This window comes from Trichechus manatus, unplaced genomic scaffold, assembly GCF_000243295.1.
Source record: "Trichechus manatus latirostris isolate Lorelei unplaced genomic scaffold, TriManLat1.0 scaffold00056, whole genome shotgun sequence".
NCBI classification, from domain to species: Eukaryota; Metazoa; Chordata; class Mammalia; order Sirenia; family Trichechidae; genus Trichechus; species Trichechus manatus.
The window spans coordinates 1,004,521-1,019,761 of NW_004443992.1; the positions used below are offsets into that span (position 1 = coordinate 1,004,521).

Sequence of the window (15,241 nt, forward strand, 5' to 3'; positions counted from 1 at the left end):
CTGTAAAGACTGGAGGGCACCACTTTTTCTTGGTCTCCTGTAGCAGGTGACTAGGAGGTTTAGGTGCATCCACCAATCCTCAAGCCCCTGTTGCAGATTGATAAAAGTGTCTACTTAAGGGCAGGGCTGTTTCGAGGGTCACAAATCTGCCACTTCACAGCTTAAACAGTTGAAGTTAAACTTCAGACGTTTGCCTTGTTTTACTGTGATAGTGAGGGCTAATGCTGTTGAGATGGGTCCCCACAAGTCTACACAGGGGTGTAAGGCACTCAGAGTCTGCGGATCCCTGATACCTGTGCCTAGCAAAGGAGTTGTGCTGACCTTGTGTTCCTGGCTTAGGGGAGCCAGTAGATTATTTGTTCCCTCTCCAAGGCCAGAAGAATGGATCAGGGTGCCTTTTCGGATCTACTTCCGGTCCAGTGGACTCCTGGTGCAGAGTGCGGAGGGAGTAGGTAAAAGGGAGAGAGGTTTTTCCCAAATGGGCTTTTTTTTTTTTTTTTTTTTTAAATCCCATGAAAGGCTGCACGCATGTACTTATCTTAGCCACTTGCAAGCTGCTTTTCACTGATTCAGAGTGTCCAAGCAGAATCTCTGCTGCTGGGTCTCTCTCAATGTGGAAACTGCTTCCTGAGCACTTGCACAGCACAGCTGTTTGCCTCTTTCACTGCGGACCAGCATGGCTGCAGAGCTGCAGTTTCGCGGCCTCGGCTCTGGGGCTCTTTGCTTCTTCCAAACAGTCTCCCTCTCCCCCCATCACTCAGTCCGATTCCTCAACTTTGCCTTGTTTAGGGCTCCTAGATGTTCATATAGAATCAAATCACTTGTTTTTCCAGGTCTTTGTTGTAAGAGGGATATGGGAAGTGTCTAATTACACTGCCATCTTGCCTACGCCTCCTCCACGGAAATTTTAAATTCTGTTTTGCATTTTTCCCCCTTTTGGTCAGTATCCTTCTATAGAGTCTCTGATCAAAATGTTCAGTAATTATAGCTGGGTATCATCCAGTTCTTCTCGTCTCATGGCAGAGGAGGCAATTGTTCATGGAGACAATTAGGCACACATTCCATTTCCTGCTTCTATTCCTGACTCTCTTCTTTCTCTGTTACTCCAGGTGAATGCAGAACAATTGTTATATCTTGAATGACCACTTGCAAGCTTTTAAGACTCCAGGCATTGCCAGATGAACTAGGAGGTAGAACAGAAGCACTAAACACATTATTAGGCCAATTAATTGGAATGGCCTATGAAACCATGACCCTAGGATACCAAACCAAGAAGCCAAATCCCATGATGTGTTTCATTTTACATAAGCAGTCTCAGCAGCTACTTTTTTTTTGTCATTATTGAAAATATATCTATCACACAACTTTTGCCAGTTCGACTTTTCACATGTGTACAACTTATTAACAGCAAAAAAATATAGAACATTTCACAGATATGTGTGTCATCCTTGCACTGGGGCAATGCTAATATTCTCTGTATCTTTACAGTTTTAATATATGTGCTGTCAAAGCGAGCACCAAACTTTATTTTTTAATGTATTCCAAAATAATGCAAATTTAATAAAATATAGTCACTTTGCTGATATAATAATGCATAGATATTAACTAAAATAAAGAATAGAGGTAATACAATGTGATTTTCTTTTTTTACATTACTAAATTATAATCACTTTTGAAAACAAAGCTGGAAGAGACTTAAGAAGTACATAGGCCCTCATGCTCTATGTTGAGGTGGACCAATTTTACAAGTGTCCAATTTCTGGTTGTTTTTCTTTCACTTTAATGAAAAAAACAACGAAAGACACATTTGAATCCTTCTGAGCAGGTGCTGTTTTGTCATCCTAAAGATTAGGATTTGTCTTTCATGGGCATAAATAATGCAGTCAAATTACAAAGAGTATTAACAAGTCTTTCATTTAATTGAGTGAAGTGCTTTGCAAATGTTGCTTTCTAATCCCATTAAAGTATGGATTTCATTTTACATATAATGTTGATTTGCAAATAATTTATGGAAGGGACTGGCATTTTGTAATGTGTGATGGTATCTTTATTCTTTACCTCGGCCAAGAGACATGGCAGAATAGGCGTAATATAGTAAAAAATAAATGTGTAAAACTAGTAACACCACCATGAAAGACGTCTACTGTCAGAAACAACAGACTTCAAAATGGAAGTTTTACATCAGTATATGAGAGCAGGGTTTATATTTCTTTCTTGACTTATCATTAGAAACTTATACTATAAAATTCAGTCTTATAAAATTAGAGCTGAACTCTTTCATTTTCCACTCTTCTTCCCTTATCATGTTTTATCTTTGTATCTAAAATGATCTGTAACAGAATGAAGTCACACTTCATCTGCTATTGTCTTTAATCCATCAGCATTCAGATGTTTCTCCAATGATATTATTTACACAGTCAAGGAAAAAAAATGCCTTTTTCAAAGTATTAAATCTGTTCTCCTTCTTCTTAAATATATTTTCAAAGGTGAAAGAGTTTTTCCTTGAAATCAGCAAGTGATTTCATGCTGTAAATTTCTTATTTTATTCAAATTTCTTATTAAATAGAAGAGCAGACAACCATATCAAATATGACTGCCCCACTTCATTCAATTCAGACATACTAGAAAGTGGGGAGCATATACAGTCATAATTGATTGAAAGATGTCAATGTGTCATAACATTTATTGAGTACCTACTTTTATTAAGCATTATCTTCCAACATACTATGTATAGTTTATTAATATGAATAAAAAATACACTATATGAAAAAAAAGACAGGTCTTGGATATGGAAAACCTCATTTTTAATTCATGGCAATTTCTAATTGAATGGTTTCAGGCAAACTAGTCGTATATCTCTTTCATTTTTCTGAATTTTAAAAGAAGGGTATTAGTCCATTTCATGGAACTCTATTGGCCTTAAATGAGATATTTAATTTCTGATAATTTTTTCTGCAATCTGTAAGATATTAAACAAGTATAAATCATCCTGGATGGGGCAAACATGTAAGTGCTCAACTAATAGCTGAAAGGTTGGCCATTTGAACCCACTCAGAGGAGTCTTGAAAGACAGGTCTGATGACATGCTTCTGAAAGGTCGTAGCCTTTAAAACCCTATGGAGCAGTTCTATTCTGCACTCATGGGGTCACCATGTGTGGGAACTGACTTGATGGCAGCTAACAGCAGTCACAACCGTGAGAAATAATATATATATATGTATATATATATGGAATTTTGAAAGCATAGCTGTTCTTTAAAAAAAAGTCTTCTTGAAGACTAGAATAACTAAGTTTCAAAAAATCAATGTAGTGGAAAAAAAAGTATTTTGACAGCTGTTTTACAAAAAATGTTTAAAAACTCAATTGCACAGAAGTACCGCTTTATCTTCTGGTCAGATACCACTTTACCTAAAATCAGACTTCCTAGTAGAATCATATGAAAATAACACATAATATTGACACTGTTTTAAGATACTTTAGAAAATGGGGATAGATCGTGAACATACTTCCTCACATTAAATATCTTACAATTACAATTCAAAGTAAAAACATAAAAAATATAATAAATTATTACAGGAAAACCTCATTGAAAATATATTTTAGTATTGTAAATAACTGAGGTGTAAAAATGTTAATTAGGGATGATATAATTTCATCTTGGCATTAAAACATACGTGGATTTAAGATAATTAAAGAATGAAAAATGATATCATCAAAAAAACTTCATATTAGCAAATGCAAATGTCCACTTTTTTCTCCAAATATCTACTAAACCAAAGCAATACCAAATCAAACCAAACAACAACAACGACAAAAAAAAAAAACTTCTGAATGCTAAGAGCGTAATTAAAATTCCAAACACCCTTCAAAACTTGAAAATGGCAAACTTTCTGGAATGACAGTGTAAAGACATGGATGCACCTTCTCCCCAGCAAAACAATTTAAGTGGTGAAAATTATTTTTTTCAAAAAGTAATTTAAAGCCTCTGGAAATTGACCTAAGGTTGTAGAGCAAATGGAAAAAAAAATGAGAATATCTACTAAATTTCAGTAATAACAGCAACAATCTTCAGCATTTAATCCACTTAATTATAGCCTCCTGGAGCTCCTTATTATGGAAGGTATACTCCAGGCATGTTAGGTAAAGAAGACAGGGGCTCTCTCTCCCTCTTGGGCTAGGTTTTATCCTAGGAGCAGCAGGCTGCAGGTGTTCTTCATTTTCTACAACTCCATGTTATAGAATCTTTATTTCAAGCAAGCAGGGCCTAAAGAACCAGGTTTCTCTTGCCTCACCCAGCCCACACTTGTAGGTCAGAAGCTCTACCCCAGGCACAGCAGACCAAGACTATTGGGATTCTGATTATCCCCACCCCAACTTATTCACAGAAGAGATATTTTATGCCAAATGGGGATAAGAACACCAAGGTCAGAATATTTGTTCCGGCCTCTTATATTCAACATTGTACTGGAGGTTCTAGACAGGACAATTAGACAAGAAAATAAAATAAAAAGCATCCAGATCAGAAAAAAAAAAAAAAATGAAAACTCTATTTGTAGATGACATGACCTTGAACATCGAGAATCCTAAGGAAGCCACTACAAAAATACTAGAAATAAACAAATTCAGCAAGGTAGCAAGACCCAAGATCAGTATTCCATATACTCACAATGAACAATCAGAAAATGAAATTTTGAAAACAATCCCATTTATAATACTGTAGTTTCAAATGGAATAAAATAGTTAGATATGAATTTAATGAAGGAAGTACAAGACTTGTATACTGAAAACTATAAAACTTCATTGAAAGGAATCGAAGATCTAAATAAATGGAAAAACATCCCATATTCATGAATAGAAAAATCTTAATGTTGTTACAATTACAATGCCTTCTCAATTGATCTACAGTTTCAATCTAATCATTATCAATACTACAGCTGTATTTTTTTTTCTATAAATTGACAAGCTGAGCCTAAATTTCATATATGAAATGCAAAGGACCCAGAATAGTCAAGACAATCTTGGAAATGAAGAATAAAGTTGGAGGACTCACACTTTTCAATTTCAAATGTTACTACAAAGACACAATGATTGAAACAGTGTGATGCTGTCATAAGAATAGACAGACCAACAGAAAAAATAATTGAAGAGTCTAGAAATAAGCCCTTCCATCTATGATCAATTCTTTTTTTATTGTTGTTGAAAGAATACATAGCAAAACATACACCAATTCAACAATTTCTGCTTGTACAATTCAGTGATATTGATTACATTCTTCAAGTGGTGCAGCCATTCTTATCCTCCATTCCTGAATTGTTCTTGCCCCATTAAGATGAACTTACTGCCCCCAAGCTTCCTATCTAACTTTTTTCTGTTGTCAACTTGATCCCATATAAACAGTTATTCAAAAGAGCATGAAGTTCAAGGCAAATATTATTTACTAAGTAAGCTAATTTATTATTTGGTTTAAAAAAAAAACTCAGAGAATATTTTTGTTTTAAGGTTTAAGGTTTAAATATTATCTAAGGGCAACGGTTTCAGAGGTTCATTCTGCAATTCTGGATTCCATGAGAATTTGAAATAGTGTTCTGCATTTTCCATCTTTTGATCAGAGACTCTTCTATAGAATCTCTGATCAAAATATTAAGTAATGGTCCTCAGGCACTATCCAGTTCTTCTCGTCTCATGGCAAAGGAGGTGTTTGTTCATGGAAGCAATTAGGCACACATTCCATTTCTTCCCTCTGTTCCTGAATCTCTTTCTTCCTCTACTGCTCCAGGTGAATAGAGACCAACTGTTGCGCCTTGAATGGCCACTGGCACGCTTTTAAGAACCCAGGTGCTACCCAACGAACTAAGAGGTAGAACAAAAGCACTAAAAATGATATTAGGCCAATTAATTGGGATGACACATGAAACCATGACCCTAAACCACCAAACCAAGAAACCAAACCCATTGATGTGTTTGGTTTTACACAAGCAGCCTCAGCAGCTGCTTTTTTTTTTTTTTTTTTGTAAGAATATATGTCACACAGCATTGGCTAATTCAAGTTTTTACAGGTGTACAAATTATTGACAATAATTACATTAATCAGCTGTGCAACCCTTACACTTAATGCAAATTTTCCATCACCATAAACAAAAACTCAGTGCTCCATAAACAAAACTTTCTTCTTCCCCCCTCCCTCCCACCCCTGATGGCCACTAACAAACTTTAGTCTCTATACATTTGCCTGCTCTTGTCTTTTTATATATGTGAGGTCATACAGTACTTGTCCTTTCTGCCTATTTCATTCAATATAATGTCCTCAAACTCCATTCATATTGTAGCATGAATCAGGAATGCACTTCTCTTTCTGGCTGAGTTGTATTCCATCATATGTAAGTACCACATTTTATTTATTCTTTGATGGACATTTAGGTTGTTTCCACCTTTCTGCAACTGTAAATAATGCTGCAAATGCACAGTGGTATACATGTCAGTTTGCATCACTGCTTTCAAGTCCTTTGCATAGTCCTAGTAGTGGGATTGCTGAGTCATATGGTAGTTCTATTTTTATTTTTTTCAGAAACCACCGCACTGTTTTCCACAGTGGCTGGAATGGATAAGTGTTCTAATTTCACCACATCCTCACCAATATTTGTCATTTTAATTAATTAATTAATTAATTTTTATCTTAACCATTCTAGTGGGAGTGAAATGGTATCTCATTGTAGTTTTGATTTACATCTTTCTGATGGCTAAAGACGCTGAGTATCTTTTTATGTGTTCGTTGGCCATTTGAATGTCCTCTTTGGTGAAGTGTTCATGTCCTTTGCCCATTTTTTTTATTAGGCTGTGTGTTTTTCCCAGTCATTAGATTGTCTTTTTACTCCTTTGAAAATATCTTTTGATGATGACAGGTACTTAATTTTTATGATGCCCCTATTTTATATTTTGTCTTCTACTCCTGAATTTGTTGTTGGGTTTGATAATCTATCATTGAAAAAAATCATTAAGTCCCAGAGCTTCAACCCCTATTTTTTTTCCCAAGAACTTTTGGTTTTACCTTTAACATTTAGTCCCTTGATTCTCTTTGGATTATTTTTTGTATATGGTGTTTGTGGTATAGATCTTGCTTACTTTCTCTGCATGTGGAAATCCAATTTTGCCAGCACCTCTCATTGAAGAAACTGTTCCTTCCCTATTGAACGGACTTAGCAACCTTGTCGAAAATCAGTTGATCATAGAATTTATTTCTAGGTTTTCAATTCTATTCCATTGGCCTATGTGTCTATCATTAAACCAGTACCAGGCTGTTTTGATTACTGTAACTGTGTAATATGTTTTGAAGTCAATAAGTATAAAGCCTCTTATTTTGTTCTTCTTCTTCAAGATTGCTTTGGCTATTTGGGCTTCTTGCCTTTCCATATAAAGTTAGTGATTAGTTTTTCCATTTCTGTAAAAAATGCTGTTGAGATTTTGATTGGGATTAATCAATTTATTTTCAATAACGGTGCCAATTAATTTAATGCGGAAAGAATAAATAAGTAAAATGTAGTATGTTGATACAATGGAATATTATTAAACAATAAAAAACAATGAAGTAATGATACATGCTATAATATGGATGAACCTTGAAAACATTATTTTAAGTGAAAGAAGCCCATCCCAATATCACATATTGTGTAGGCAAATCTATAGTATTAGGAAGTAGATTCATGGTTGCTTAGGAATGGGAGGAGAGCTGACTGTTAAGTGTAAAACCAAAACCCGTTGCTGTCAAGTAGATTCTGAGTCATAGCAACTCTAAAGGACAGAGTAGAGCTGTCCCATAGGGTTTTCCAAGGAGTACCTGGTAGATTCGAACTGCTGACATTTTGGTTAGTAGCCATAGCTCTTAAGCACTACGCCACCAGGGTTTCTGCTAAATGTATATGGCTTCTTTTAGTGGGTGCAAAATGCTATAAAATTACCTTGTGGTGATGGCTTCACAGCTCTATGCATACACTTAAAATGGGTGAATTGCATGGTATGTGAATTATACCTGAATAAAATTGTTTTAGAAAACTTGAATAAGTTGTGTAACAAATGCCAAAACTGACAGGAGTTAGTACTAAAAATCAGATCAGTGAAATTGGAATTGGAATGTTTACACAGGTAAATCTGGAGTAGATGTATTTTGAAGTTTTTGTCTACTCATGCTCATCACTTAAAACTGCCTCTCCATCCAAAACTCATGTTGACAAGGTACCTTATGGATATTTCTTCTTGGTGACACTGTCCCCATATAGTTATTCACTGACCAGTGATTGACATATAATGTAGGGAGAGTCCATCAATGGTAAACAGTCAAACTATTTTTCCTTAGAATTTCAACTGAGAGACACATAGCCTCAAATTAGTTATAGGTACTTAAGTAGTAAGTACATTCTGAGTTGGACCTGGAGAAAACACTTTTATTATATACTTGAGCTGATTAGTTGGCAAAGAAAACAGTTTGCCAAAAAAAAAAAAGTGAAAATAAAGTAGATATTCAAAGAGAAGCAGAGATGAGAAACCAGCTATTGGGGCGGAGCAAAGAGACTGATGAAGAGAGAAAGTATGAATGGATCATTTCTTATGCTACTGGTGACTTTCTCCTTCCAACTTCTACTTACATTATCCTGAGTCTCCTTTTTTTCAACAGAATCTCCAATATATTTCCATAAATTTGACACAGCTTGTGGCAAGTTCTAGTTCTTGTAGACAAGAACTAAGGAAACCAAAAGTAATTGCAGGAAGCTAGTTACATGCAACAATTTTTTACATACATGAAAAATTATAAAAGCTAGGTTAACTAAAAAAATTAAGTGTTTAATAATTATTTCTAAAATGTGGAGCTTCATCAATTTAAAGTGTTTTTTCTGTATTTGGAAACTGAGATATTTATAACTAGATTTTGAAAATGTATGTTGTCAGCACAGTGGATTTGGCCTAGAAATATAAGGGCAAAATTAATAAAAATGTTTGCCTTGAGTATTGTACTCTTTTAAAGAATTATCTGTATGAGATCAGATTGACAACAGTAACCCTAAAGCACAGATGACAGTTTTAAGGGGCAGAGAGTCTGAGTTAACAGTGGTGAAATAATATAGGTAGAGGTAGTAAGAATAGTGGCACAATGTGAAGTTATGTTACCTTTGTAATTGAACTGTACATGTAAAAACTGTTGAATGTGTGTGCATGTTTTGTTGTGCATATTTTCTCCAAAAATAATAATAAAAGAAGATATTCAAGTAAAGCTTTGGCCTTAATTTTGATCTTCATAAAAGCTCCACTCTGAGTAGTTTGACAATGATTTAACATTTAAAGTAAAGGCAACGACAAACTTATCTTCAAAATATCTAATAGGCTATAGTCCTCGGACACTCATCTTCTTGAGAGTAATGTCCTGCTTATCAATCTTTACAAGGTTTCTTTTCTTTTTTTTTTGTGCCATGACATTAGAGAGAAATGGAAAATACCATGTAATATAATAATATAAAATATGATTTAAAAGATGGTGTCATGGATTGAATTGTGTCCCAAAAGTGTGTGTCAACTTGGCTAGGCCATGATTCCCAGTATTATGTGGTTGTCCTCCATTTTGTGATCTGATATATTTATCCTATGTGTTGTAAATTCTAACCTCTATGATGTTAATGAGGTAGAATTAGAGACAGTTACGTTAATGAAACAGGTTGCAATCTACAGAATTAAGTTGTATCTTAAGTCAATGGCTTTTGAGATATAAAAGAGGGAAGAGAGCAGAAAGGAAACGGACCTCATACCACCAACTAAGTAGTGCCAGGAACATAGTGTGTCCTTTGGACCCACGATCCCTGCGCTGTGAAGCTTCTAGATCAGGGGAAGATTGATAACAAGGACCTTCACCAGAGCAGAGAGAGAAAGCCTTCCCCTGGAGTTGGCATCCTGAATTCAGGCTTCTAGCCCAACTAGATTGTGAGAGAATAAATTTCTGTTTGTTAAAGCCGTCCACTTGGGGTATTTCTGTTATAGTAACACTAGGTAACCAAGACAGATGGGAAATACGTGCTTCAAATAGAAATAAACAAATTTTGTGCGGTGTAAAAGAAACCTCCAATAGCAACAGAACATGAAAACAAACATGCATGTTTTTAACATAAAAATTCCTCATGAGATGCTACCATTAGTCAGATTATTGCCAGCATTTTTTTTCTTTTCTCTTTATAGATCATTTCAAAAATGACATTTACTGGGTTAATATCTGTCTTAGTTATGCAGTACTGCTATAACAGAACTGTTGTGGTTGATGTTAGTGTTGTTGTTGTTAGGTGCCATTGAGTTGGTTCCAACTTATAGTGGTCCTATGTACAACAGAATGAAACACTGCCCAGTCCTGCGCCATCCTTACAATCATTCTTCTGTTTGAGCCTATTGTTGCAGTCACTGTGTCAATCCATCTCGTCGAGGATCTTCCTGTTTTTGCTGACCCTTTATCTTCCAAGCATGTTATCCTTCTCCAGGGACTGGAGAATTACAAAAAGTATATGTCATTAACAAGGAGAAACTTATTTTCTGACAGTTTAGATACTAGTCCAAACTCAGGGTGTCGGCTCTAGGGGAAGGCATTCTTTCTCCGTCAGCTCAGGAGGAAGATCCTTGTCTCTTTTGCTCCTGGACCATCTTCGTGTGGCTTGGCATCTCTCTTCCTCCTTCTCTACTTCAGTTTCTTGCTTGTTTAATCTCTTTTAAATCTCAAAAGAGATTGATTTAAGACACACTGTACACCAATCCTGTCTCATTAAATAACAAAGATAACCTAACCACAAGCATAGAGGTTAGGATTTACAATACATATTTTTGGGGGACACAATACAATATATAACATTCTATCCTTTGATCCCCCCAAAATCACATGCTTCCCACATAGAAAACACATTCATCCCGCCACATCATCCCAAAAGTCTTAAATCAACACCAAGTCCAAAATCTCATCTTCTGAATCATCTAAATCAAATATGGGTGAGACTTGAGGCGTATTCCATACTGGAGCAAAATTCCTCTTTATCTGTGAACTGTGAAATCTAGACTACAAGTTATCAGTTTCCAAAGTAGAAGGGTGGAACAGGCACAAGATAGACATTTATATTACAAATGGGAGAAATTGGAGCCTCTATCCACTACCGAATTCCAAAACCACTTCTACATTATAGGTATTTGTTAGAGTAACATCCCACTTTTCCAATACCAGATTCTGTCTTAGTTATCTAACGCTGCTATAACAGAAATACCACAAGTAGATGGCTTTATAAACAGAAATTTATTTTCTCACAATTTAGGAGGTCAGAAGTTCAAATTTAGGGTGCCAGTTCTAGAGGAAGGCTTTCTCCTTCTGCTGACTCTGGAGGAAGTTCCTTGACTCTTTTGTTCCTGGGCAATCTTCATGTGGCTTCACATCTCTCTTCCCCCATCTCTGCTTGTTTATTCTCTTTTATATCTCAAAACAGATTGATTTAAGACAAACCCTACACTAATCCTGTCTCATTAACATAATAAAGACAACCCATTCCCAAATGGGATTATAACCACAGGCATAGAGGTTAGGATTTACAACACATATCTCTGGGAACACAATTCAATCTGTAACAACGTTCTATGCAATAAACCATAAAATAAGAATTTATGGTAGTAGCAGAAGCTACATGAAATTTGAAGTGATGCTGAATATTATATATGGGCTCTGCAGACCAGTGAACTTTTGTCTCCTCGTAATTTTTTTGTGCAAAAAAAGCAGAACTAATATTAAAGTATACTAAACCACATGTATTTTTTTTTCCCCTCAGCACATTTTGTCTAGTGTTATGACAGCTTTTAACCAGCAGCAAAAGCTATACAAATTTTAAATTAATAATTCATAAATTCTAAGTAAATTTTGGCTGAAACATTTGTATTTAATTTACATATATATTGATATGTACATAGACACATATCTATATGTCTGTATCTATCCATTTTCAAGCCTGATATTTTATCCTGTAAATCAGTTATTCTTAACCTGGCATTTGAATTCATTGTTTTCATGAACACTCTAAAATTATATGTAAAATTATGTTTCCATATGCATCTGTGCCTTTAGTTGTAACGTGGGCCTAAAATTTTCATTACCTTCTCAAAGTAGTCACTAATCAAAAAAAAAAAAATTGTAGAATCTGTACTCTTAGTGTTTCTAGGGATATAGGATGAAAGACGTAACTTGAGCAAATGCTTTTCAAACTTTATCAAGGTTGTAAAAAAAAAGTTGTCTGTGTATTTTCTGTGTAAATGCTACATGTTTCAAATGTTAAATGTATGAATGTAATTTATCATTGATGCTTTGACATTGGTATACTAATGACGGCCTTTAAAAATAGTTTGCTGAACTAAATTCATCCTGTTAGAGAAATGCTTAGTCAAACTATAATGTCCTTGCTCACTGAGAAGAAACAGCTATAAATCATCTCTAGTAAAACAAATATTTCTCAGCAACCTTTTCATTTTAGTTAACAATGAAAAAGAAGATTCTATTCAGAGGAAAAGTTGATATCTTTATCTCTAGAGTCCATGAAAATCTTCTTTTTAGAAAGAGTCCTTTTGGAAGAAAGGTATCATTCCATCTGTTGACTCATTGGATTTTTGTTGTACTCGTAAGCATTGTCTGTATCTCCATATTTATTTATTAAAAATAATTTTGAGCTCCGATATTGTGACAGCATTGAGTATAGAATGGTAAGCAAACCACATTATACCCATCCACCTGAAATTTACTTTCTGATGAAATCAATAGATATTCATCCAATAGTCACACAAATCTATAATGACAAATTGCCATAAAAATTTGAGGAAAAATACAGGATGCTCTAGGCATGTATAATAGGAGGACTAACCTAATCTAGGGGGCCCTGGTGGCACAATGGTTAAGATCTTGGCTGCTAACCAAAGGGTCAGCAGTTCAAATCCACCAGTTGCTCCTTGGAAACCATATGGGGCAGATCTACTCTGTCCTATAGGATTGACTCGATGGCACTGGGTTTTTTCTTTTTTTTTTTTCCCTTGGTTTGACATATTCTAGAGGTATGAAGTTGAAGCACAAGGAAAGCAGTCCTGGAAAAGGCAAAAGCATGAGAAAAGATCCTGTTCTGTGGCATGTTTATTAAACTGAAGATAGCCAGCATAGTCAGACCATAGACTGAAGAAAGGGGAGGATCATTGGACGAATCTGGGGAGTTAGGCAAGGGCTACAGCACAAGAACATTCTAGGTCATGCTAATAACTGGACAGTTTTTATATAATAAAGTAGAATCCATTGAAGACATTTACCCAAGAAAGATAAATGATTAAAAAATCAATGCTACTGGAACCCAGTGTTTTTTTGCATCACTTCTTTGCTTTTTGTGGTGTCATTTTCATTCACATGTGGCTGCTGGAAAGATCCCAGTTACATATTTCTTCAAATCTAGAATAAGATAGTATCCATAGAATCTGTTTTCCAGGATTCTGGGCACTGACAATAAGATTCACTTTTATTGAACTGGCCTAGGTTATATGGGACTTTTGAACCAATCAGTATGGACAGGGCAATTATAAATAAATACACTATTTGAAGATGTGGAATGAAAACAAAGAGCTTTCAATGAAGACGCAATCTTCTGGTTTATAAATCATATTTCAATACAGGATGTCAACTTTTGCTTAGAAAAAAATAAAATAGAAACTAAAATAAGAAAAAGAAAATGCCATAAGGACAAAGTATAATGGGAAAGTGAGTAATTTTTTTTTTTTTTTAATTTTGAGTATAAGTTGCTAATGATACTCTCAAGTGGATATACTGATCATTGACTTGCCTGCAGACATATGAAATTCAGAGGCACAGTCTCAACAAGAGGTAGGTATTTGGGATTCTGCACTTAAAACTTGGAAATGTGGGCACTATGAGATCACATAAGTAAAAATTAGTGCATAAGAAGCCCAGGGCTTAACTTTAAGGAAATCCAATATATAAAAGTCAGACAGGAGTAGTGGGAAAGATTTTAAAGGTATTGAAAATAAAGGTAAAAAAAAAATTTGGCTATACACTGTACATAAATATAATGAGATGGAAAAAAAGAGAGGGTAGTGTATTTGCTGATTTAAACATCTAAAGATCCTGATCAGGTCGAAGAATGGTCTGATGAAAACATTTAGAGGAAAGTTAGAAAGTTTTAGTCAGAGTGAAAGAGTCTCTGGATGGTGCAAATGGTTAAAATTCTAAGCCAACTGAAAAGATTGGAGGTTTGAGTCCACCCAGAGGCACCTTGGAAGAAAGGCCTGATGACCTACTTCCAAAAAATCAGCCATCGAAAACTTTACAGAGCACAGTTCTACTCTGACACACATGGGGTCGCCATGAGTCAGAATTAACTCTATAGCAACTAGTAACTCAGAGTGAAGTGTCTTTGATATTAACACATATACATATTACTTTTTGTATGTAAATGCACATCTTCACAGTGCTGATGTAAAATAGTTAACAGCTAGTGAGACATGAGAGCAGAGCTGGGTCTTGAAGACCACATATTTTATTTGCCGGATTTCAGGATGTCTTAAGTGGAGGTGACAAGACAACTCCTTACTAGTAAGTGTGTGAATATTTAAATTTGTCAGCAATAAGTCCATCCTTGTGAAAAATAAAATAGTTCAAGATTTTAGTGACAAGTAAAATTGTACCAGTATAAAATGACAACTATCAGACCAGCTCACACACTTAAAATTTCTGTAAAATCATATCTATTTCAATTATGATCATTGTTAAATAACACCAATTTGAAAAAGTGTCTTTTTCTTTTTCCCTATCATACTTCTGAATTTGTTAACAAACACTGTGATGTCATAAAAATGTAGTTTTTAAAAACATATTATCATCTGTGATGGTTAAGATTCTATGTCAACTTGGCTGGGCCATGATTCTCAGTGTTTTGGTGTCGCAGCGGCGACGGTTGTCGGGGCGGCGGAGACAATAACCAATGCCACAAATCTTACAGAGAAGTGGGGCCAGGAGGGTCACTCTGAGGAGTCAAACCCAGCTTCAGTCGCAGGAGTTTATTTTATAGTCAATACAGCAAACAGTGAAGCAAATAACAGAACAATGGGCTTTGGGTGAATAACAATAAGTTTCGGGCAAGGGAGGAGGAATTCAGGTAAACAAGCCAATCAGTAACGGGTTTGGAAAAAAAACAAGTCGTGA

General features: G+C 35.3%; 1 non-coding gene across 1 annotated transcript; it reads right to left on the bottom strand.

The window, feature by feature from the left end:
- Window positions 1-1,411: 1,411 nt before the first annotated feature.
- LOC111820930 (U6 spliceosomal RNA) lies at window positions 1,412-1,518 on the bottom strand. Its single transcript, XR_002824437.1, has one exon. It is a non-coding gene; the product is annotated as a U6 spliceosomal RNA (small nuclear RNA).
- Between the last annotated feature and the right edge of the window lie 13,723 nt (window positions 1,519-15,241).